The sequence below is a fragment of the Mus caroli genome, unplaced genomic scaffold (assembly GCF_978045245.1).
Source record: "Mus caroli unplaced genomic scaffold, Mus_caroli_1 scaffold_1, whole genome shotgun sequence".
Taxonomy (NCBI): Eukaryota; Metazoa; Chordata; class Mammalia; order Rodentia; family Muridae; genus Mus; species Mus caroli.
Genome location: NW_028227256.1, coordinates 154482330 through 154506272, shown reverse-complemented (window position 1 = coordinate 154506272; position 23943 = coordinate 154482330). Strand labels below are relative to the sequence as shown.

Sequence of the window (23943 nt, the reverse complement as noted above, 5' to 3'; positions counted from 1 at the left end):
AGCAACTGTGAAAGGGCTTCCTGTCTTTTGACCTAGAACTAAGTCTCCTTACAAAACAAAAATCCTGTCCCTGTGCTAGGGCCATGAAAAAATCATGTTGAACTGTAGGTCCCATTTAAGAGATGGAAGTAGGCTGTTGTATTATAAAGGATCTACCCTTATGAACGGTTTGACCTAGTCATCAATCAAAAGATGATCCTGATAGTAAATCTGATATAAAGCACTGTGATGGTTTGTATATGCTTGGCCCAGAGAGTGGCACCATTAGAAGGTGTGGCCCTGTTGGAGTAGGTGTGTCACTGTGGTTGTGGGCTTTAAGACCCCACCCTAGCTGCCTGGAAGTCAGTCTTCCACTAGCAGCCTTTAGATGAAGATGTAGAACTCTCAGCTCTGCCTGCACCATGCCTACCTAGATGCTACCATGCTCCCCACTTGATGATAATGGACTGAACCTCTGAACCTGTAAGCCAGCCCCAATTAAAAGTTGTCCTTTATAAGACTTGCCTTGGCCATGGTGTCAGTTCACAGCAGTAAAACCCTAACTAAGACAAGCACCTTTTGGGGCAGGGATATAATTCAAATCAGTCGAGTGCTTGTCTTGCAAGCATGAGGAGCCCAGTCTGATCCCAGGAAGCCGGGTAAAAGACAGCCTTGATGCAGTGCAGGAGAGATGCAGCTAGGGAACCTTGGGCTCACTGGTCAGCCAGCCTGAACTGTCCAGCAAGTTCCAAGCCAATAAGAGACCCTGTCTCCAAAACCAAGGCAGATGGGTGGATGGCTTCTGAGGAAAGACACCTGAGGCTGACTTCTGGCATGCACGTATGTGTACACACACACACACAGACACACACCATTTTGGTTTTGTATCTTGGTTTCTCCCTCACTGTGTGATATCTTTGACCACCTGCATCCTCAACAACAAGCAAGCTTTTAGTAGATGTAACCCCTTGACCTGGAAACTCTGAGTCTCTGAAACCCTAAACTGAATAAATCCATGTATCTCTAGATCTATGTATTGGTATGTATGTACGCATGTATCTGTATCTATGTATGTATGTATTTATGTATCTATGTGTTTATCTATCTCCCTACTTATTTATTTTGTGTGTTGTGTATGTGTGATATATAAATTTTCAGTGAGGGTGTGTACATGGGCAGGAACATGTGGAGGCCTGGGGTTGATGTCTGTTGTCTTTCTTGGCTGCTCTCCATCGTTGTTTTCTGAGACAAAGTCTCTCATTGAACCTAAATCTGCTCATTGATTGAGTTAGAATGGCTGGCCAGGGAGCTTCATGATCCACCTCTCTCTGCACCTGTCCTCCCCCACCTCCCTGTGGTTATAAACTCGTGCCACAGCACCCCGCAGTCTACATGCGTTCTGGCAAATCCAAACTCAACTCAGGTCTTCAGCTCAGCCTTTATTTTAACAAGTGAATTACCCAGTGAATGGAATGAGGACTTGACTGCCCCAAGGTAAGAAGAGGGGAGGTTTTTACTGTAGACATGAGAGGGAACAGCCAGGGGCATCTGGAGGAGTCTATCTAGAGCAGGGAGAGGAAGCAGTAGACCAGCAGACTGAACTGAGTGGGAGGTGGGGTTGGGGGTGGGGGGTGGGGGGTGGGGGGTGTTAGGTGAGGATGAGAGAGGAAAGAAGGGACAAAGGAGAGGAAGACACAAGAGGAAGGAGCCAGAGAGGACATGGTTGAAAGGGCAAGATTGTATAAAAATGAGAAGCTGGAGGTGGGAGGGAAGCAAGCCCGTGGGCTACAGAGGTTTAGGTAGGGGGTGGGGTGGGAAGAGGCAAGAGGAACCGGGAAGGCATGGTGGGACTCTATACCGGGTACTTGAAGTACTGAGCAAGCCTAGAGGCCAGTACATGCTTTGATATGCTAATAGACACCACACTTGGCCATTTGTCACTGACAACCAAGTCTGTGAGAGAGAAAATGAATTGACACCTGACATACTGGTAGGTAATAAACATTCTTCATCACTTTAATTTATGGAAACATTAACTTTAAAAAAAAAAAAAGCTACAAGGCAACAGAAAATCTCACCTGTATAATGTCCAATTAATCTAAACTGCTTGATCAAGTTTCAGTTATCAGAGTCACAACTTGGAGGTATGCTTTCTGCATAGATGCAACTCTCTGGGAAAGGCCTACCTGGCTGCTGTGACAAGGCCCATGGGTTACTTCTGTAAGAATGGGCATTGGTGTGTAGTATGTTCTGAAACCGAGTTCTGTCAGGACACATGAAGTATCAAGTTTTAGGGTCCAGCTACACAATGAAAACTCCCAGGAGACTGGTATTCAAATGGGATGGACAACCAATCTCCCCCGCACCCCCCCCCCCCAGTGGAAGGGACCCTGGGTCTACTGTGTAATTATGTTCCTCAGTGATGAGGAGCCTTCCAGGAATCCGTCTGATTCAGAAGATACGAGGGACATGGAGTTAGAAAAAGGAATAATATCAGACACTGGTAGAGAGAATGGACAACTCCTGTCCCACAAGAGAGAAGCCTGGATTGCAGTGTCTGATATGAGGCACATTCAGCAAACACATGTCAATCCCATGAGCAGATTTACTGACATGTTTGTTTGTTTACTTGGTTGGTTGGTTAGTCAGTTTTGGTTTTACTGAGACAGGGTTTCTCTGTAGAACTGCGTGTCTATCATGGAATTTGCTCTATACACCTGGCTGTCCTTGAACTCAGAGATCCACCTGCCTCAGCCTCCCAAGTGCTGGGATTAAAGGAGTGTGCCATCACCACCTGGCCAGATTTACTGTGTAATTCCAGCTTTTAGGAATCAGAGACAAGAGGATTGTGAGTTCAAAGACTGAGTGAGTTAAAGAACAAAAACCTGTCTCAAAATTCTGAAGGCCAGAGACAAAACTCAAGGCTAGAGCACTTGTTGGGCATGTGCAAGGCCATTGATTTTATCCCATACATCACACACAGCCAAAGCTTATGTTTTATAGTCCCTTCCATACCATGATTAGTGGGATCTTGGTAATATGAATGCACATTTATTGATTTAAAAAAATCTGAAGAATTAAGATAGTCTTAGTTCAATCTGTTAAGACTCTGGTGCAAACCCCTTTCAGTGGGATGTGGCAGACGTGGCCACAGGCATCCGAGGATCTGGCAAAGGAGGAACTGAGTTCAGGATACAGTCTTCTGGAGTTTCCTGGTCCACAAACACTTTCATAAGTAAATCACTTGTGGATGCTCTCTGTCCAATGGCTTCAGGATGCTTCTATACACTGAGCAGGCTCACCAGGCACTGAGACCCAGGGGTTCCAGGCCAGATGCATGTTACAGTATAAACATGTCCTGGCACATTATGAGAATAACTTCTATTTTCCTGTTGCAATAAGATTAAATAGCTTTCATGTTTCCATTGAGCAGTTGGGGCTTTTTTTGAAAAAAATACTCGCTCTAATGTGGCTTTGTTTCTGTTCCTTTTTTTTTTTTTTGAGGATATAATTTTTAATATTCTGGCTTAAATTATTTGCCAGTTATGTTTTATAAATATCTTCTCAAAGTTTGCAGGCTTATCTTTAATAATCAGTGATGAAACCTTAATTATTATTTTTTAAGTGTGTGGTGAGGTTTTGGTTGTTTTTTGTTGTTGTTGCTACTTTATTTCTCCGTGAGACAGGGTTTCTCTGTGTAGCCCTGGCTGTCCTGGAACTCACTCTGCAGACCAGGCTGGCCTCGAACTCACAGACATCTGCCTGCATTCTTCTGAGTGTTGGAATTAAAGACATGCAGCACCACTGCCTGGCTTGGTTTGTTTTTAAAGACTCATTCAAGCCAGGCTTGGAGGCCTATACTTATAATCCCTGTACTTAGAGCCTGAAGCCAGAGGATTAAAGGTTAGAGGACAGTCTAGGATACACAGTGTGATTCTGTCTCAATAATAAGAAACAAACAAAAATCCAGTCTTGCTCAGGAAGTCCTTCTGTAGGCAGGCCGTTCCTCCTACTCTGCCTGCTGCTCTCTTTACAGTACACCACATAAACTTGAAATAAAACTAAGACTAAAAATAAAACATAAAGGTATTGTGGGAAGAGGAGGAGGGAGAGGAGGAGAAGGAGGAGAATGAGAAAGAAAAGGAAGAGGAAGAGGAAGGAGAGGAGAGAACTTATTTCCTCTGCTCAGAAATTACGAAAGTATTTCCGGACTGATTATCTAAAAGCTTTGTAGTTGGGGCAGGTGATAAGGAAGCTAGAAATATAACTCAGTAAAGTGCTCGCCATGTAAGCATGAGAACCAAAGTTCAGTCCCTGGCACACGGCAGAGCACACACATACATACACATGCGTGCGCATGCACACACACACACACACACACACAGGTAAGGCATGCACCTCTGATCCCAGTGTTGGAGAAACAAGAAACAGGAGAATCTCTGGGGTTTGCTGACCACAAATCTGTGAGCTTCAGCTTCACTGAGAGCTTTTCTCAAATATTTATTGTTTTAACCGTTATAACTATTTGGAATTGGTTTGAGTAGGTAGACAGACCCAGCACCATTGCCTGTACTTCTTGCACTGGCAGAATTCAACTTTGCATATCTGTGTGGTCTTTTTATGGGCTCTTTATCCTGCTTTATTGGTCAATTTGTCTACTCTTGAACTAACACCACACTCTTAATTACTCTAGCTTGACAGGAAGTTCAGCTAGTTGATAAGGTAACCCTGTGCTCTTTAAAAAAAATAGTTCATCAAATTCCAAAGGGACAGAAATATGGCAAGCTTTTGATTGAATTCACACACATTGAACCTTTAGAACAGTTTGCATTGACATAATACAATATGAGACTGAGATTTCTGAAGCCTACAATGATATGTATCTTTTCATTTATATAGGTCATCCTTAATGACTCCAATAAACTTAAAGAACTTTTTTATAAATCATGTATTTATTTTGTTACATCCACTTATATAAAGATTATCTTTAACGTATATTTTGCTTTCATTTTCTTACTGTTTCCAACTGGGAAGTAGTATAGCTCTTTCTTTAATCCATCCACCTGGAAACCCTCTTGATAACTAGCAACTTCAGCTATAGATTCTCTGCCATATTTATCAGTTTTTCCCCTTCCAATCGTCATGCTTTTGTCTCTATCTTATTGTTCTGGGGGGACAGCTTTTTGGAGTTAAACAGAGGTCAAGATGGATAACTTGGTAGTAGATCTTAAAAAGAATGTTTTCTATCTTGATCCTGAATAGATTTTTTTTTTTTTTTACAATCACTATGCCAAAGTACATATCATTGTACAAGAAATCATTTCATTAAAAGACTAAAAATGACAGACATTATTTCTCATCATTCAGTGGGGTGGGCTAGATTCCAGCCTCCACTCTAGCTAGTGCCAGAAGAATTGACTGCCATGTGTGTAGGAGAGTCTGGGATGGCCTCACTGCAGCAGAAGTGCTCAAAATTTGGGGCTTCTGTACCCAAAATCTTAATTCCTTTACAACCTCCCAGTATTCTCCTGCAGAGGACAGTCAGGAGTTGGCTTTGTTTTGTTTTGATTTGTTTTGTTTTTTGTGAGACAGCTCAAGGGCTTCCAAGTAGATGATGTCACAAGCATCAAAGCCCAGGTTTAGAAATTTGTACATGGGATGTGTTCTTCTAGCTGGGCTGCCTTGTGTGGCCAGCAGTGGGAGAGGAAGTACCTAGCCTTGCTGAGACTTGAAGTGCCAGGGTGTGGGGGAAACCCAAGGGACCCCCCACCCACACAGAGAAGTAGGGGAAGGAGAATGGGGGAAGGATTGTCTGTGTGTGTGTGGCAGTCAGCGAGATGTAAAGTAAATAGGTAAAAAAATAAAATAAATCCCACAGCAACTTCCATTGCAACTTGGTGCAAAGTTCACAGTAAAGAGGGAGGAACACAGTGAAGCTTGCTGGGAGAAGCAGCAGAATGTGACGGCTGGGTCCCCAGCCTAACACCACAGCTTGCCAAACTGGCTTACAGTTATGATCATAAGCAAGCGAACATTGGATTCCAGCTCAGTGTTAGTATCATAGCCTTGCATATGTAAGGTTCTGGGTTCAATCCCCAGTAACTACCACTACCACCAAAAAAAAAAAAAAAGAAAGAAAGAAAGAAAGAAAGAAAGAAAGAAAGAAAGAAAGAAAGAAAGAAAAAAGAAGAAGAAGAAGAAGAAAAAAAAAACATACATGGTCCAAGTGTCATTTGACAACTTAAAGCAATTAAGAGGGAGTCTCTGGAGTCAAAGTGTCTGCTTTCAGCATACCAAAGCCACCTGGCTCTGAGGAACAGCTGCCCCGAGAACATGTGTTCTCTGATTGTCATAAGGACGTCAGCATACCAGGAATCAGAGCTGATTGTCATTTACCACCACATTGATGCTATTGGCTGGCCTTTATTGATGTTTCCTGATGCCTTTTTTATGAGCAATATCAACCACTTCTCTTTTGTTTTTGTTTTTTATTTTGCTTTGTTTTTCAATATAGGGTTTCTCTGTACAGTCTATGTAACCCTGGAACTCACTCTGTAGACCAGGCTATCTTCCAACTCAGAAATTTCGCCTGTGTCAAAACTGAGAAGAGAAAGAATTGAGAAAATTAGAAGCTGGGTGTGGTAGTATATGCCTTTAATCCCATCACCGGGGAAGCAGAGACTGGCAGATCTCTGTGAGGTCTACAGAGTGACTGATTTATAGGCCAGCTAGCACTACATAGTGAGACCATGTCTCAAATAAACAAAACAAAAATTGGCGCAGTCCCTACCCTAGCTTGGCTAGAAAGGATATCTTCACAGGTTGTGCCTATGTGAAGGAACACAATCTAAAATACCAAGGTGAAGCCTGCCCTGCATTTCACCTAACAATGCCTTAGAAACCTTTGAATTTTCCACAATGGCCTGGTGACTGCCCAACCCCAGATTATCTTCCTGAATCTATCTGAATGGCTTTCCCTTCTCTTTGGTGCTGCCTGAAGTAGAGAGATGCCTTCAACTTGAGAGGCATTCCATTTTCAAGGCACATAGCCTCTGGGAAAGTTAGAATGAGACCATTGCCACAGGAGTGGATGCTCACAGTCAGCTATTGGATGTATCACAGGGCTCCCAATGGAGAAGCTAGAGAAAGTACCCAAGGAGCTAAAGGGATCTGCAACCCTATAGTTGGAACAACATGATGTACTAACCAGTACCCCGGAGCTCTTGTCTCTAGCTGCATATGTATCGAAAGATGGTCTAGTCGGCCATCACTGGAAAGAGAGGCCCATTGGACTTGCAAACTTTATATGCCCCAATATAGGGGAATGCCAGGGCCAAAAGAATGGGAATGGGTGGGTAGGGAAGTGGGGGGCGCTATGGGGGACTTTTGGGATAGCATTGGAAATGTAATTGAGGAAAATATGTAATAAAAATATTAAAAATTTAAAAAAAAAAGAATGAGACCATTGCATCACTTAGACTGCCTCGGATTCACATCCACCTTCATTACTGAGCGGAGTATTAAGACCCGGTAAAACCGGGTAGGAGTCTTTCCACGGATGCTCGCTGGGTTTACTCCTTTCTCACCAGTTGAGGAGCTAAATAGTTGAGGCCCGTGTGGAATAACCCCAGGCACCCAGGAAGCTGTCAGCTCTTACTGGGTTTCGCTTTCACAGATAAACCAGATTTCCTTTCCCCTAATCTGCTAAGGTTAACTCCACCCAGGGCGCGGATGTTTGATGGGAAGACAGCCTAGGGGTGGAATAGGGCGGGGACCAAAAGTGAGAGAGATGATAGGTGGAGAAGAGATAGAGGAGGGTGGAGTTTTAAGTACTAAGGAAAGACAAAGCTAAGGTCTTTGCAGGGTGGAGCAGGTCTGAATAGATGGGTTCCTCTGACTGGTGCCCTTGGGCCCCCAGTAAAGGATGCAGTAAGATGGAAAGAGGAATCAGACAGGAAGTGGGAGAATACCCAATACACAGCCCATGCACCAGCTTTGTCTAGATTCATTTTGTACCCAGAAAGGGGGGAAGTACTTTCCCCCTCTTGGACTAAGCTCACATTTAACTGTGTTATAAATGAATAAATAAATTGCCGTGGGCAAAACTGAGGTCCCAGCCGCGTCGTTATAACATTGCTTCAGTGGGGACTATTTCCTGAGCTCTGCACACCAAGCTTCTGTAGCCTTTTTGAACAGAACTTGTGAGTTGGGGCCTGCCTGTTTGCCGAGGAGGGAGGCTGCAGCTGGACAGACCAGGTAGAGCTGGCGTTTCACCATCGGATACTGGATCTGTAGTGTAAATTCTTTGGACAAAAGACACAGACAGAACTAGATCCCTAGCCCCCAAATCCCTGCATTTCCAGTTGACAGTTTAACCTTCAGAACCAATGATATTCAACAAAATAAGAACAGTGACTATGGGGGAGCCCGTGGTAGTGCCACATGCCTTTAATTCCAGCACTCCAGATGCAGAGGCAAGGGACAGGCAGATCTCTGAGTTCAAGGCCAGCTTGGTTGGTCTACAGAGTGAGTTCCAGCAAGGTCTTGAAAACCAACCAACAAACAAAAAAGTGATGTGAATTTAATGTGTCATATAGTACAGATCACACACTACAGGACATACAGTACTTCTGGCACAGTGTGCTCTGAAATGCTATACACGTTTAAAGGCAATTGAATCTGTTTGTGGATACTACCGCCCAGTTAGAAGTTGGTAACTGGGAACTGTCCTGTCTGCCCTCACTCTGTTTGGTTGGGGGTTGGAGGAAAGCAGAGGCTAGATGACACTTGGCTGTTCTCGGTGGCTGAATCCAGTATCAGCTGGGAGGAATACAAGAGGTCGAGAGAACAGGGAGCCCCCCCACCCCCCTCCCCCAGTCTCCTCCAAACACAAGTGTCTTTATTCTGTCCTTCCTGACTTTAGGATACAGCACAGTAAGTGTCAACCGCTTGGTCTTTTTTCTTTGAGTACTGCAAATCCCTGAATCGGAATAACTCTCCAGTGACAGGCCTGTGATCTAACCTGATTTGTTAGAAGGGATAGTTATAAATGACTTTGCATTAACAAAGATAGAGAAATAATTTATTCTTTACAAGCAAGAAATATCCAAGATCAATATCGTCACGGGGTTTTTGGTTTTGCTTTTTTGTTTTTTCTTTCTTGACAGCTGTAGGGATACCACACAGCAGATTCTCTGGAGATAATGGGGCTACAGCAAAGATACGTGGGTCCATCAGGGACCATCTTGACTGACATTGTGATGATTTATAATCTGGTCGGTTTTTAGCAACAGCGTACACATACACACCAGCAGGCTGAGTGGCAAACCTGTATGAGTACCTCTATGTCCTGTATGTAACTATGTAACTTTATGAACTACTAAAAGAATAACAACAGCTGCTACCTATTGACCACCTATTATGTTCCAGATATCTTGGTAGCCACCTTGTTTCCATCTTCTCTCCACACTTTCTGTGTGTTTGTTTTCTGTTTTGGGGGTTGAACAGTGCACACTGATCAAGCACTGTGCCATTATTCCCACCCCCTTCTGATGGGGGTTTTATGATTCCTTGTCTTCCTGATGAAGAACTGAATCTGAGAGATACTCAGCGCCTTGCCTTATTCCCATAGCTGATGAGAGGCAGAGCCTAGACAACCTTCAGTAGACTGTGCTGCCGAGGTCCTCTGTGGCAGGCAGCAGCAAGGGGCTCTAGAATGTTGTCGTGAGGTGTTGGATACAGAGAAGAACTTTGACATAGTTGTGGTATCAGGGATAACTCAGTGGTAGTCTAATATTTCTATAAGAATGGAATGCATGATAGCCAAGAGGCAGCCAGGCAGCACCATAGGTTACGTTTGAAGCCTCTTGGGTGCCGTAAGGTGGAGTTCCAAGATGGCGACTCTGGAGCAGAACTGCCTCACATCGAATTCACAAGCCGCCACTTCCTAGCAACTCGACCTTGACCTCCTGACTTATCTAATACCTGCCACAGGTACCGGGAGAGGGGTGTTCAGAAAAGTGCATACACCATGTGATAAAACTGAAGGCTTGGGTCCCCACTTTCAAGGAACTTAAAAATCAGCTAGGAGGAAACAGAGAGAAAGTATCTGTTTATAATAAAGGGTCTTAGAAATGGATACAATATTAAAACCAGCTCCTTTAGTCAAGATGTAACTTCAGCATCCCTAACTCCCCCAAATTGCAAAACAATAATCAAGGCTACAAAGAGAAAGGTTTCTGGAGAAAAGAAGCTATGATAGGATACTTTGAAGAAGCTGTGATTCACCATGTAGATATTTAAAGCCAAGCAGTCTGTCCATTAACAGTGTACATTCATGCTGCTTTGTTACACAGTCCATGCAAGACACTGGCGCCTGGGTCAGAAAGATCTCCAAATTTGAAGACAACCGTTATCTTCAAGGAACTTAGAGTCTGTTATATGAAATTATATAAGTTGAGTATGGTAGTACATGCATATAATCCCAGCATTCTGAATCAGAATCAGGGAGAACAGGAGGCCAGTCTGGGCTGTAGGAGACCCTGTCTTAAAAAAAAAAAAGTCAACAAATAGAAAATCAAATACAACATAGAAAGTTCTGTGGAAATGTGACACCAACTGGCAGCACAATGGTTTCTAGAAATTCTATTAAGCACATTTGAAAAGTGGGTTAGGCTTTGGTGCGTGAAGAAGCCCAGATGCCCAGCATGAGGACAGATGTTCAGGGGATGCTGGTCTTTCCATACTTTTCAGATTGAGAAATTGCTCGGAGCCTGGTGAGGCCACTGACTGAGCAAGGGAGGAGTCAGAATGAGAATTTATTAAACTACCTAAGTATATAACCAGGCTGACCAATGAGACATCTCCTGATTCTCTTCCTCTACCTCTACCCGTTCTCATAGATCCTCTCAGAAAATAGTTCTATATCAAGAGATGGACATTTTCCACTCCAAGAATAGTTCAGTGTTTGACCAGTTTGTGTCCAGACTGTTCTTCTAAGCCCCTCCCTTTGAATTTTTCTCTTTGAAACTTTTTTTTCATTTTTTAAAAAAGATGTCTAACATTCTACAATTTCCAGCTTCTTATCTCATTTTATACCAGCCACATATTTTTTTTTCTTCCTGATGACATTCAGGGAAGCAATGAGTGTCTTACTGATATATCTGGAATCTGACCGTAGGAAGAATTATGTCAAAAGGCTTTCTGCAAAAAACAAATACTGTCCTAGTGACTGAATCTTTTTCTTTTCTTGGTAGGCATAAAGCCCAGAGGCAGAACACTTGCCTAGAATGCACAAGGCTCTGAGTTCAAGTCCCAGTACCTCAAACAAAATAATTATTTCTCTTCCTGAGGATTCAGTCTTCATCCTTTTTCTCCATTTCTTGCCCTAGATTTTAATGATTATTGTTTTAGATGGAGACTTTTATTTGCTGATTATACATTTTGTATGGTTAGTTGAATCGGATTCATATCTTACCTAAAACCTTCATAGCTAAGCATCATCCATGGGGCTGTCCCTAGGGGACTTATGAAACATAAGAAAAGCATACTTCTGCCCCTACCTAATGGAAACAAAGTACTGACTGTCAAATTGAAATAAGGGCCAAAGGGAAAGAAGTCAGAAAGAGCTTGGATGAGGAGAGGATGCAGCTGTGTCTGCCCTGAGAGGAAATAGGTGCTGAAAGATGTTTTTTCTGACACCCTTGCATGGCCAGTCTCCCTGAGACACTGAGATGAGGCAGGAAATTCTGCAATGTAAATTTGGAACCTACTTTGGGTTTATCCTATGCATAGCTCTGGAAAGGATGAAGTGGGCTTATGACATGTTACCTGAGTAAGTGCAGTTAGATCTCCAGGAGTCTAGCTTGGGTGTGCATCATATCGATGGCCAGGGGTTAGTGATGCAGAGGCCTGGATATCTGAAAGGCGGTGTTCCCAGCTGAATGTGGGACAAGGCAAATGCAGCTTTGACCACACAGTTACCCAGTGGTCCTAGGCAATATGGAATCAAAAAGGAAGAAAATGGAGACATAGTCAGGACAGGTTTGGTACCATCAGGTTAGGGCCCAACATCTAAATTAACTTTAGCAATTCAAGGAAATGCTCAGAAACTTGCATAGTGGCATCCTACAAGGAACAGTACCTGATGTTCTAAAATGCTGCTCAAAGTTAAAGTTGTTTCTGTGATATTAAGGATATGGAGACTAGGGAGAATATTATCTTAATTTTAACGCAAGGGAAGCTGGCTATGCCAGGGGGTTGTTTACTGTGGTTAACTAGGGGAATGATCTAACTCCGAGTTCACCATGTGTCCACCATAATATTATTTCTACTGGGATAAACAATGGGATTATTAATAAATAAAAGATCAGTTCTTAGGAGGCTCAGAAGCAGTGTATACATCATAGTTGGCATTCTAGCTAAGGAATGGTTTAGTTAAACGAATAGAAAATGAGACACACCAGCTTAAGGCACAGGCATGGGGACAGTAGCGAGGAATAAAGACAAGATAGGCCAGTGAGCCCAGGAAACGCCCTTCATGTAGCCTCTGTCCCTTTTCTGCCTTGTATTCTCCATGGGAGATATGGGCTTCCTTCCCTTGCTAATTTATCTCAAGTCTCCCATAAGTTGAGAGGTTTGGCTCCCAGAGTCAGCAGACTGTTTCTCATGATTTTGTTCCACATTCCTAGAGAAAGTGGAAGGGTGGAGAGTATGGCTTAGGGCATCTCCTCTGGGAGCAGGGGAGGGGTGGTTACTGGGTCACAGTAACTCGGAGCCATCATTTTAGCCAAGGCTATAGTGGAGGCTGAAGTAGGATTATGAGGGCTTGCTCACTGTCTGTGGATGTAGGTTAGTGATATAGTGCTCCTTTGGCATTTGTGAGGCCCTGGGCTCTGTCCTCAGCATTGGAACATGCACACACAGACACAGACACACGCACACGTACATGCACACGCACATACACCAATGATATTAAAAAAACTGAGACAGAGGACAGTGTATCTTCATAGATGCCAAATTTAGCCACTCATGTTTGTGCATGTCTTTACTCACAGCACTCAGGAGGCAGAGGCAGGTATATGTCTGTCTGAGGTCAGCCTGATTTTTGTAGTAAGATCCTGTCTGCCAAATTCAGGAAGAAAAGATTTATGCATGTGAAAATGAATCGGGAACAGAGTGCTTGGGCAGTAGCTCTTTACTTATGCCGTGCTTGCCTCCAGCGAGCTGCAGGTGAACTGGCGTTCATGCTTTGGCTTCTCCTGTTCTCCTTGTCCCCAGAACTCACCTCCAACCACAGGAAACCGTTCAGGTCAGGACTCATTGCTCTGAGTAGGTATCACTCCTTTAACACAGCAGAAAGTACAGTTCAAGGTACCTACTGGGAAAGAACCCCACAGTTCTGAAGTGGAGAATCCACAGATGTTAAGATTTATATGAAACACAAGCTGATGTGCAAGCTGCTTATTGGTCACTTACGAATACATTTCTATAAAGAAAGCAGGCCAGTCACACGATTGACACAGCCCCACCTGAAAACATTTCCTGAGCCAAGCTTTCAGTAGGCGTGGCAGTGAAAGCCCCCCCCCCCCGGGGGGGCGGGGCTGTTGGCTAGAAAGAAAGATGGCTCGGCTTTTAGGAGTCCTTTATCTTTTTGCAGGCAACCAGGGTTCTGTTCCTAGAATTCATCTCACAGCTGCCAAGTAACTCTAGTTTTAAGATCCAATGCCCTCTAACCTCCAAGACAGCTGCAGGCGGTACACATGCACTCATACAGGCACATGCACATAAAATAAAATAAACACATCTTTTTTTTTTTAAACAAAAAAAAAAAAAAAAAAAAAAGGAAAGGAAAGGAGAATGTATATGAGCACTGTTCATTCCTAAGGTTCAACCAAAAACTGATTACAAAACCGAATGGAGTCTGTTTACAATGGTTGTGACTTTCCCTTCCCTTCCCTTCCCTTCCCTTCCCTTCCCTTCCCTTCCCTTCCCTTCCCTTCCCTTCCCTTCCCTTCCCTTCCCTTCCCTTCCCTTCCCTTCCCTTCCCTTCCCTTCCCTTCCCTTCCCTCCTTCCTCTCCCCTTCATTTCCTTCCCAAAACTTTGTTTTGTTCTCAGTGATGTTTGGTTACACATGGCAAGCAAGCATTTGAGTCATTTTGCAATGCTCAGTGGGAACTTAGGTTGGCTTGCTCGTTTCAGGCGTTGGTTGTTAGATTCTTCTAAGGTCCTGAGCCTTCCTGATGCTGCCACTCTTTAATATGCTCTTGGGATCTGTTTGTCTTTCTTCTCCAGTGCTGGGGTTACACAGCCCCACCATGAGTTCAGTCATGTGGGTGCTGGAGATTCAAAGTCACTGCTTTGTGCTCATAGGAAGAGGGCTCTTATCCTCTTAGCCACCCACCTAGCCCTCCATTGTAACTTTTCTTTAATCAAAAGGATTTTGAAAGCGGTTCACTTGTTTGGAATTTTTTTTTTAAGATTTATTTATTTATTATATGTAAGCACACTGTAGTTGTCTTCAGACACACCAGAAGAGGGCTTCAGATCTCGTTACGGATGGTTGTGAGCCACCATGTGGTTGCTAGGATTTGAACTCGGGACCTTTGGAAGAGCAGTCAATGCTCTTAACCGCTGAGCCATCTCACCAGCCCCTTGTTTGGAATTCTTGAGCTTTCATAACGTAAGTAAGTTGTAGAAATCACTTTTTAAACTAAACATGTGTTGGGTATCTCGCATCCACTGGATGGTTCATTGTTAGCATTCAGTATTTTCTAAGCCTCATCAACATATGTGACATTGTGCTATGATTGACAAGGACACATGTGAAGAGGTTTCACTGGAAACAACATACCATGGGGACATGAGGCAGAATGCCTAGATTGGATGTCAACTTTGTCTCTTCCCAGTGGCATGACCCTGGGCAAATTATTCAACACTTTTGAGTCATGTAATCAAAACATATTTTTAAAAGACGGACTTTTCAGGGCCATCATGAGACTTAAGGTGACGTTATATAAAGCACTGGCTGTCATGCCTGTCTATTGTAAGTGCTCAATTAAAAAAATAAATCTAAAGAAATTCATGGATTATTCTGTCCAAGAACTTATAGTTTACTGGGGGACGTAGGAAATGTATGTCTTTGGCCAGGCATGGTGCCAAATATCTATAATCCCACCAGAGCAGGAAGATTCTTGCAAATTCAAGGTCAGCCTGGGTCTACATAGCAAGTTCCAGGATAGCCAATGCTACACGGGGAGAGCCTGTGTAAGGGAGACTTTACAAAACAGGAAAGAAATGCGCACACTGACAACACAGTAAACCATTCTATAGTAGACTGTCAAAGCCAGAGGACTCTAATGTGTGACCTCCACACCTGTGTGGAGAAGGGAGAGATCCTGGAAGAAGCAGAAAGTGGGTCTTTAGTTGGATCCTAAGAAAAAAGTGGAGTGGGAGATGTGTTGTAATGGAAGTGTTATTTTGTAAGGAGAAACACGAATGTGCATATTTCAATCAGCCAAAGAATGCAGGTGAACAAGTAGGGTAGACTGAGGTTATAGCAGATCCGAGGTGCTACTTTAGAGAAGTACGCAGGATGTGGGCTGTGAATTGGGTGGTGATTTGGGTCAGTATTCATGATACAGCGAAGACGGGGTAGGAGGACCAGCTCACTGTTTAATGGGGATTGCAGTAAGTCTGATGACCAGAGCTTGGGTCCCTGGAACCACATGAGAGAATGAACAAATAACTGCTTTCATACAAGGGCCATGACACGTATATGCACGTACAGACACACAGATACAAGAAATAAATGTATAAATAAATGAGTTAATAAATACATCTTGGGGATTTTTTTGTTTTGTTTTGTTTTTAAGAAAATGATGTAGGAGAAAATGTGTGCCAGTTGTCTAAAGCAAGGAGATCATTAGGAAACACTATATTCTTCCCAGGGGCTGGGATTATAGGCCTATGGCCTCACCTGACTCAAATAAGAATTTTCCTGTTGTTTAAAAAAAACCCTTTGAGGGGCTGGTGAGATGGCTCAGTGGGTAAGAGCACCCGACTGCTCTTCCGAAGGTCCAGAGTTCAAATCCCAGCAACCACATGGTGGCTCACAACCATCCGTAGCGAGATCTAGCGCCCTCTTCTGGAGTGTCTGAAGACAGCTACAGTGTACTTACATATAATAAATAAATAAATCTTAAAAAACAAAACAAAAAAAAACCCTTTGAGCAGGATGTGGTGCCACAGGCCTGTAATCCCAGAATTTGGGAAGTGGAAGCAGAACAAGCCAGGAATTTAAAGTCATTCTCTGCAGTATAGTGAGCTTGAAGTCAATTTTTTTGTTTGTTTGTAGAACATGATTTTAATATTTTCAACTGTTAATATTCAACAAACAGGGCTAATGAGATGGCTCAGTGGTTAAGAGCACCAACTGCTCTTCCGAAGGTCCTGAGTTCAAATCCCAGCAACCACATGGTGGCTCACAACCACCTGTAATGAGATCTGATGCCTTCTTCTGGTGCGTCTGAAGACAGCTACAGTGTACTTATGTATAATAATAAATAAACCTTAAAAAATTCAACAAACAGAATAATTATTTTAAGATATATTTTGTTGTTATGTCTCCCTTTTCATTTCTGATTTTATGAATTTGGATACTGTCTTTGTGCACTCTGGTTAGTCTGGCTAAGGGGTTATCTATCTTGTTGATTTTCTCAAAGAACCATTCCTGGTTTTGCTGATTCTTTGTATAGTTCTTTTTGTTTCTACTTGGTTGATTTCAGCCCTGAGTTTGATTATTTCCTGCCATCTACTTGGGTGTATTTGCTTCTTTTTGTTCTAGAGCTTTCAGGTGTGCTGTCAAGCTGCTAGTGTAAGCTCTCTTCAGTTTCTTTTTGGAGTTACTTAGAGCTATGAGTTTTCTTCTTACCACTGCTTTCATTGTGTCCCCAAAGTTTTGGTATGATGTGTCTTCATTTTCATTAAATTCTAAAAACCCTTTCATTTCTTTATTTCTTCCTTGACCAAGTTATCACTGAGTAGAGCATTTTCAGCTTCCATGTGTATGTGTGCTTTCCGTTGTTCTTGTTGGTATTTAAGACCAGCCTTAGTCGGTAGTGATCTGATAAAATGCCTGGGATTATTTCAGTCTTCTTGTATCTGTTGAGACCTGTTTTGTTACCAATTATATGGTCAGTTTTGGAGAGGATACCATGAGGTGCTGAGAGGAAGGTATATTCTTTTGCTCCAGGATGAAATGTTCTATAGATATCTGTTAGATCCATTTGTTTCATAACTTCTGTTAGTTTCACTGTGTCCCTGTTTAGTTTCTGTTCCCATGATCTGTCCATTGCTGAGAGTGGAGTATTGAAGTCTCCCATGATTATTGTGTGAGGTGTGATGTGTGCTTTGAGCTTCAGTAAAGTTTCTTTTTATGAATGTGGGTATCCTTGCATTTGGAGCATAGATATTCAGAATTGAGAGTTCATCTTGGTAGATTTTTTTTTCCTTTGACCAGTATTTTTTCCTTCCTTATCTTTTTTGAAAACTTTTGGTTTGAAAGTTCATCTTATTCGATATTAAAATGGTTACTCCAGCTTGTTTTTTGGGACCATTTGCTTGGAAAATTCTTTTCCAACCTTTACTCTGAAGTAGTGTCTGCTTTTGTCAGTGAGGTGTGTTTCCTGTATACAGCAAAATATTGAGTCCAGTTTATATATCCAGCCTGTTAGTCTTTTTTGGGGAATTGAGTCCACTGATGTTAAAAGATATTAAGAAAAAGTGATAGTTACTTCCTGTTATTTTTGTTGCTAGAGGTGGAATTATGTTTGTGTGAGTTTGTTGAAAGATTACTTTCTTGCTTTATCTAGGGTGTAGTTTCCCTCATGTTGGTGTTTTCCATCTATTATCCTTTGTAGGGCTAGATTTGTGGGAAGGTATTATGTAAATTTGGTTTTGTCATAAAATATCTTGTTTTCTCCAGCTATGGTAATTGAGAGTTTTGCTGGGTAGAGTGGCCTGGGCAGGCATTCATGTTCTCTTAGGGTCTCTATTAGATCTGTCCAGGATCTTCTACCTTTAATCGTCTTTGGTGAGAAGACCGGTGTAATTCTAATAGGTCTGCCTTTATATGTTACTTGTGTTTTTAATATACTTTCTTTGTTTAGGGCATTTGGTGTTTTGATTATTATGTGACAGGAGGAGACTGGAAGGAACCTGTGCCACTGGTGGGGAAGAGTTCCTGGGTGCCTGGGTCCTGCTGATTCCAGTTACTCCCAGTGTTGGGGCAGATGTTGTGTCCTTCTCACCAATGATCCTCTGATCTTGACGTCAGTTTATACCACATGAAACTGTCTCCAAAAACCAAAACCAAAAATAAAAGATCTTTTATTGGACTTAATTATGAATTTATAGAAATGCCCACTGTTTACCTAGTCACCTGCTGTTAAAATTTTATCATTACATATATATTTGCATAATACCTGTAGACAGTGTATTTTTAAAAGTCATATATGCCCTTTACTTTTGAATACTTTAGCGTATATTTCTAAGAATGTAATTAGTCATTACTAATGTCAGTAACTTTAACGTTATTGAAAGACTGGAATGGATTTATCATGTTTCCCTGTTGACCCAGCAATGCCGTTTTCCTTCCTATAGAAGCCCCAGCCCAGTAGCTCCCATGTCGCTCAGTGTCACACCATGCCCACTCTTGTATTTTCATAGCGTTTGTCTTTCATGACATTAGCATGCCCCAAAGACAGTTCATCCCACTTTACAAAACCGACCCAAATGTTGTTCACTGGGGACTGAGCATCATTGCCCCATTTAGGTGCCATCTCCAGAGATTCAGATCTGAAGGCAAATGATGTCTGTCTGTCTGTCTGTCTGTCCCTCATCTGTGATCCAACTGTGATGAACTGGCTTTGCCCTTGTAGTTAAAGCAGACAAACTCACTAAGGCCAGGCATTCATACAACTGGTTCCTCCTGTATACTCCCTCCTAAAGTTCCATGGATGGTTCTCCCTAGTCTTTGCCACTTACTGCATAATGGTCTTTTCCCACTCTATACTCTAACATAAGAATATTTCTTTTTATTCCTATTTATTAGTACCATTTTTCTTTATTAGTGGTGGGGACAAACTCAGGGTCTCATGCATGTTGTCAGCACTCTACTTCTGACCTATATCCCTAGCCAAGCTGTTTATTATTAGTATGGACTTATGAATTCCTTTAAAAACTTGAACCTATTTGATATTTTAAAGGAAATGGATGTGATATTGGATAATGAACTTTTCTTTCCACCACATCTGAAAATTTATGCTTAAATTTCTCATAAGGAAACTTGAACAAGATCCACTTAATTGGAAAAAAGCTATCAGATAAATGCAATTATCCAAACTTAGAGGAAGACACAACAAAAGGACTTTCTGATAAAAAAAAAATGGCCCCCAAATCAGAGCTCTTTTTTTTTTTTTTAACATTTTTGTTTTGTTTAAATACTATTTGTTTTTACATTGTACTCTACATGCTATAAGGCACTTCAGAGGTATGTGTGTGTATATCACTATAGCAAGGCAGTGCTATATCAGTAGGGACAGTACCAGGACAGCTGAAAACTCAGTTCTCAGTGCCAGATCCGTGATGCTGCAGAAAAAGAGTGGCCAAGACTGTCTATTAATGATTATGAGAAAAAGATGTTCTGAGCTCCTAAGGACATCCTATATCACAGCGGGCACGTCGGCAAAGGTTCAGCTACACTGTGCTCTGTTTCCTTGTGATACTGCAGACTGAACACAGGGCCTTGAACATGCCAGACAAGCACTGTACTGCTGAGTTACAAGCTGGATGGTATTAAAGGAAAAAAGGTAGTGACATTTCAAAGAAAAACAATCAATGAAAATGGTTTAAACTGTTTATCTAGAATAATTATAACCCCTCAACAACTTCTTTAATAGTCATGTCAGATAAATAATTGCCGAAACTGTCTTTATTCTTTTTAAGATTTATTTCATGTATATGAGTATATATACACACATATAGATGCATATGCTCTCTTCAGACACACCAGAAGACGGCATCAGATCCCATTACAGATGGTTGTGGGTCACTATGGTGCCTGGGAACTGAACTCAGGACCTCTGGAAGAGCAGCCACTCAGTGCTGAGCCACTCTCCAGCCTCTGAAACTGTCTTTAATATTGAAAAACATTTAAAAATTCTAACACTTACTTACACACAAACTTGCCGCCAAAGAGAATTCCAGGGAAATACTAATCATCTTTAATAAATCCCTGCTGATTCATGCCTGATACAGAATTCCTCCTTTAAGGATAGCTTAATTGGAAATTACTTAATATGGCACTCAGATTTGAATAGTCTGTGGATCAACTTTGTTCGGAAACTATAGCATGTGTTTCTCCACTGGGAGTCCAGCGGACTCTCCTTAAACTGTTTTCTGTGGAACCCTTTGAGGTCCTTTCTTACATCTGTCCCCCCAGAGAGTTGTGAATATCCTGCTCTGCCTATATTTTAGATAAGAGCACTGGAACCATGACTGACAGGTTTCCTCAAGAAGCCTGTCTGATTGGTTTTGACAATAAGATACATCGTTTGTTGATCTTTTTGCTGTAGTTGTGTTTTGCCTTTGATGTGCTAATTCTCTATCTAAATGGATCCCTTGGCTTACCTTTGGAAGTAAAGCACAGTAATAAAACAGTTACACAATGGTAACTCCCCTGAAGTGACATTTAAGCGTATTGAATTGTTATCGACTTCTATTTTATATAAGAGCGTTTCTGTTATATCCATTAGCATTTTTTGTTCTCAGATTCTGCATATTTCCTCTCTTTTGGCAAAAGCAAATGGCTCTCATAGAGCAACTTAAAGAACTACAAAAAATAATGCTCTGGTAAAGAATATTCGTTGCAAATAGTCATTGCTTCATTTACATATAAATGGATGGGGAACAGACTTTGAGAAATAACTCAAGGTTTATAAACAACAAAAACGTAAGTAGATAAGCTGTTTTCTATCCTTTTGGTTTTTGGAGCTAGGATCTTCTACTGTAGTCCAGGCTGGCCTGGAAAAGAAGACAGTCCTCCTATCTCAGCCACCTGAGCCCAGGGATTACAAATGGAGTACCACACCCAGCTTCTGTTTTTTGTGTGTGCACATGTGGGCACCCAGGTCATAGCTTGTGGGGAGAGGGCAGCTTTCACTTTCCACCTGATTGAGACAGGGTCTCTCTCATTTCTGCTGACGAGTTGCACAATTGTACATCCCAGGCTAACTGGCCCAAGAGCTTCCAGCCAAAAGTCTGCTGTTCCCACCTCCCATTTCCTTGCAGGATTTCAGGATGACAGGCTTGCCACATCTAGCTTTATACTCATCACACAGGGACTGACCTCTGATCCTCGGGCCTGCCAGGTTATCACCTTTGCCTCTTAAGTCATCATCTCAGCTTCTCCCAAGCTTTTTTTTAAAATATATTTTCATACAGAAATTCTCAACCTTATCAAGTTTAGAAAATCCTGAGCTCTTAAGAGTAGTAAAAGTGTGGTTTTGCAGGCTGTCAACATGAGCAACCCATTTGGAGTGATTTATTCCAAATTCAGACATTATGTAGGCATAGGAATCTCCTGTATAAAATCCATGAACTCTTGGGCCTTTTCTCTTCAAAGCTGGAGTGAAAATTTTATTGCTTTTACAGTAAACTGTGAAAATTACTGGCAGATGTGGGGACCTGGGATCTTTGTTTTTATGAAGCTCCAATTCAAGTGGCTGCAAGACATTTATACCAAATGAAATTCCCCGAGGCTCCTTATTTTTCCTACTTTAAAAGCAGTTAATAACTTGGGACAATTATATATATATATGTATATATACACACACGCAATATGTGTGTGTATCTATATCTATCATCTATCTATCTTTGAATGTATTGTTGTTGGCACATAGCCATCCACCTTTTCCTTACTCTCTTACTAACTTGGGGAAAGAAAGATCAATCATTTACTCAGTGACTCAAAGGGTTCCCCCTCCCAACTGTTACTTCAGTTTGTCTGTTGTTTCTTTGGGACTTGAAGAAAACAGCATCTAAGTGAAAACTGCATCTAAGTAGTTCTCCTGAAGCCTTTTGGTCACTAGTGTTCCTTAGCCCCGCCCCCTTTTCTTTAGTCTACGCTCAGTTGAAGATTTCTGACAGTCTTTTCTTCTTTTTGGTTTCTGTGCATCTATTGGAGAGACTTCCAACTTAAAACGGAATAAAAACCAGCACTGGGCTTTATCGCTTTTCCTTGCTTTGTTTCTATCTTCCACCTACTTTTGCTCGGGCGTGATTTAACCAAGGGGATGAAGGAGCGTTCTTCTACCTTCTCCACAGAAGGGAACAGTGGTCAAAGGGGACAGTGGTTAACTTTCTTCTGCATAAAAGAATCCATTGTTTTGATTAGTTATTATAGAGAAAAAGGAAATCAAACGAGTTTGGTCCCTTCACAATCTACACTCAGTGCTGCTATAGAACTGTCCCTCCACCCTCCACTGCACAATGCCTAGAAAAGAATCGCATCTATTCCCGAATGACCTAATGATACACCAAGGTGGCTCACTGAAAACCTTCCACTAAGTCACACTGCATCAAATGGTGCTAAGTTTAAGTAGGCCACCTAGGTGCACCCCAAGAAACAACACCCTTCTATTCCCTTTCATTCACAGGAAAAATTTCACCTTTTAGAATCACGTTCCCGCAATGGCGTGAAAATACAGTCCACCTGAAACTCATCAATCCGGGACTAGGGGATGCGAAATATTGTTATTTGCTCATTAAACCACGGGCAGCCACCCTGCTTAACACCTAAAGAGGCCGACCCAACACTTCCGGCATGATGATGTGCGAGAGTGCAGACTCCATCATTTAAGATCCCACGGCTGTGGGGTGACTCTTCACATTTGCAGCCCCCCTCCACTTGTCCGCCACGACTCCTAAGGACGCCGCCCTCACTGACTGGGTATTTGATCTGGGGGCCAAGCGTTTCCAGACTTTTGTCCTCTGGCCCGAGCGGGGAGCAACGCCCGCGTCCCAGGCGCCAACGAGACCCGTGCGGGGAGCAGCCGCGGGGCCACACCTGTCCGTCCTGAGCCCTGCGGCTCGTCCTTGCGGCCCGTGCTGCGGCTGCGGCTGGGGCACGCGCCGCGGACACCGGTACGGGCGGCAGTTGGCCTCGGCGGGCATAGCCCGGCGCCCGCAGACTGCGCCGAGACCCCGGCGACCCGGCGTTCCCGGCCGCGCGAGCGCGCTCGGTTGGTGCGCGCGCCGCTCCGCCCCGCCCGCCCGGCGCGCGCCCCCTGCGCGGCCGGGGTGGATCCGGCGCACTCCCCTCCCCCGAGCGCCGGCGGCGGGCGCTGAATGAGAGACGCCGACTGCTCGGTTGGGCGAGCGCTTGCCTCGGAGCCGCGGGCGAAGCGGAGGCGACGGCCGCGGCTGCACAGGTCGGCGTGGCGGGCGGGCGGGCGGGCGGCCGTGCGGGGAGGCGCGGGCAATGGCGGCGGCGGCCGCGGTGCGCGGCGCGGGAGGGCGGGCTGCGGGTCGCTCGCGGTCCCGCGGTGGCGGAGGCCCCGGCGTAGCCTCAGCCTCTCAGGTGAGCCGGGGCCGGGCCCCGCCGCGCCAGCCACACCCCCTCTCGGCCCGGGCGCCTGCACCCGGGTCACCGAGCCGAGGCGGGTGACCTGTTGCGGGGCCGAACCGCCCGCGGAGCGCGGGGTGAGCGGCGCCGCGGCGGCGGAGGCCGCGCGCGGACACGGAGGGGGCTCCCGCACCGCCGCGCTAGCTGCCCACAGCGCCCAGGATTCCTTTGCTGTGTGGGCTTAGGCGGGCTCGTAAACACCGGGCTCGGGGAGGCGATGGGGAGCTGACCTGGAAGGAAGCCCGGACCTGTGCGCTGCCGCCGCGCCTCCCCGCCCCCC

At 43.6% G+C, this 23943-nt stretch overlaps 1 protein-coding gene and 1 long non-coding RNA gene across 5 annotated transcripts in view; one reads left to right on the top strand and one right to left on the bottom strand.

The window, feature by feature from the left end:
* Positions 1-9990: 9990 nt before the first annotated feature.
* On the bottom strand, positions 9991-23938 carry LOC147006175 (uncharacterized). 3 transcript variants are annotated; one of them, XR_015048032.1, is made up of 4 exons: positions 23894-23938; positions 13033-13321; positions 11809-11970; positions 9991-10524 (listed from the first exon to the last, which is right to left on the bottom strand). It is a non-coding gene; the product is annotated as an uncharacterized LOC147006175 (long non-coding RNA). The 3 variants fall into 3 exon arrangements; XR_015048033.1 differs by having other exon boundaries at positions 9991-10520; XR_015048031.1 differs by having other exon boundaries at positions 11809-13321.
* Ralgps2 (Ral GEF with PH domain and SH3 binding motif 2) overlaps positions 23368-23943 on the top strand; it is a 137244-nt gene continuing 136668 nt past the window's right edge. For both annotated transcript variants that reach the window (XM_021173203.2, XM_021173192.2), the window contains exon 1: positions 23368-23469. The gene's annotated coding sequence lies outside the window, so the exon portion shown is untranslated. The remainder of the gene's footprint in view (positions 23470-23943) is intronic.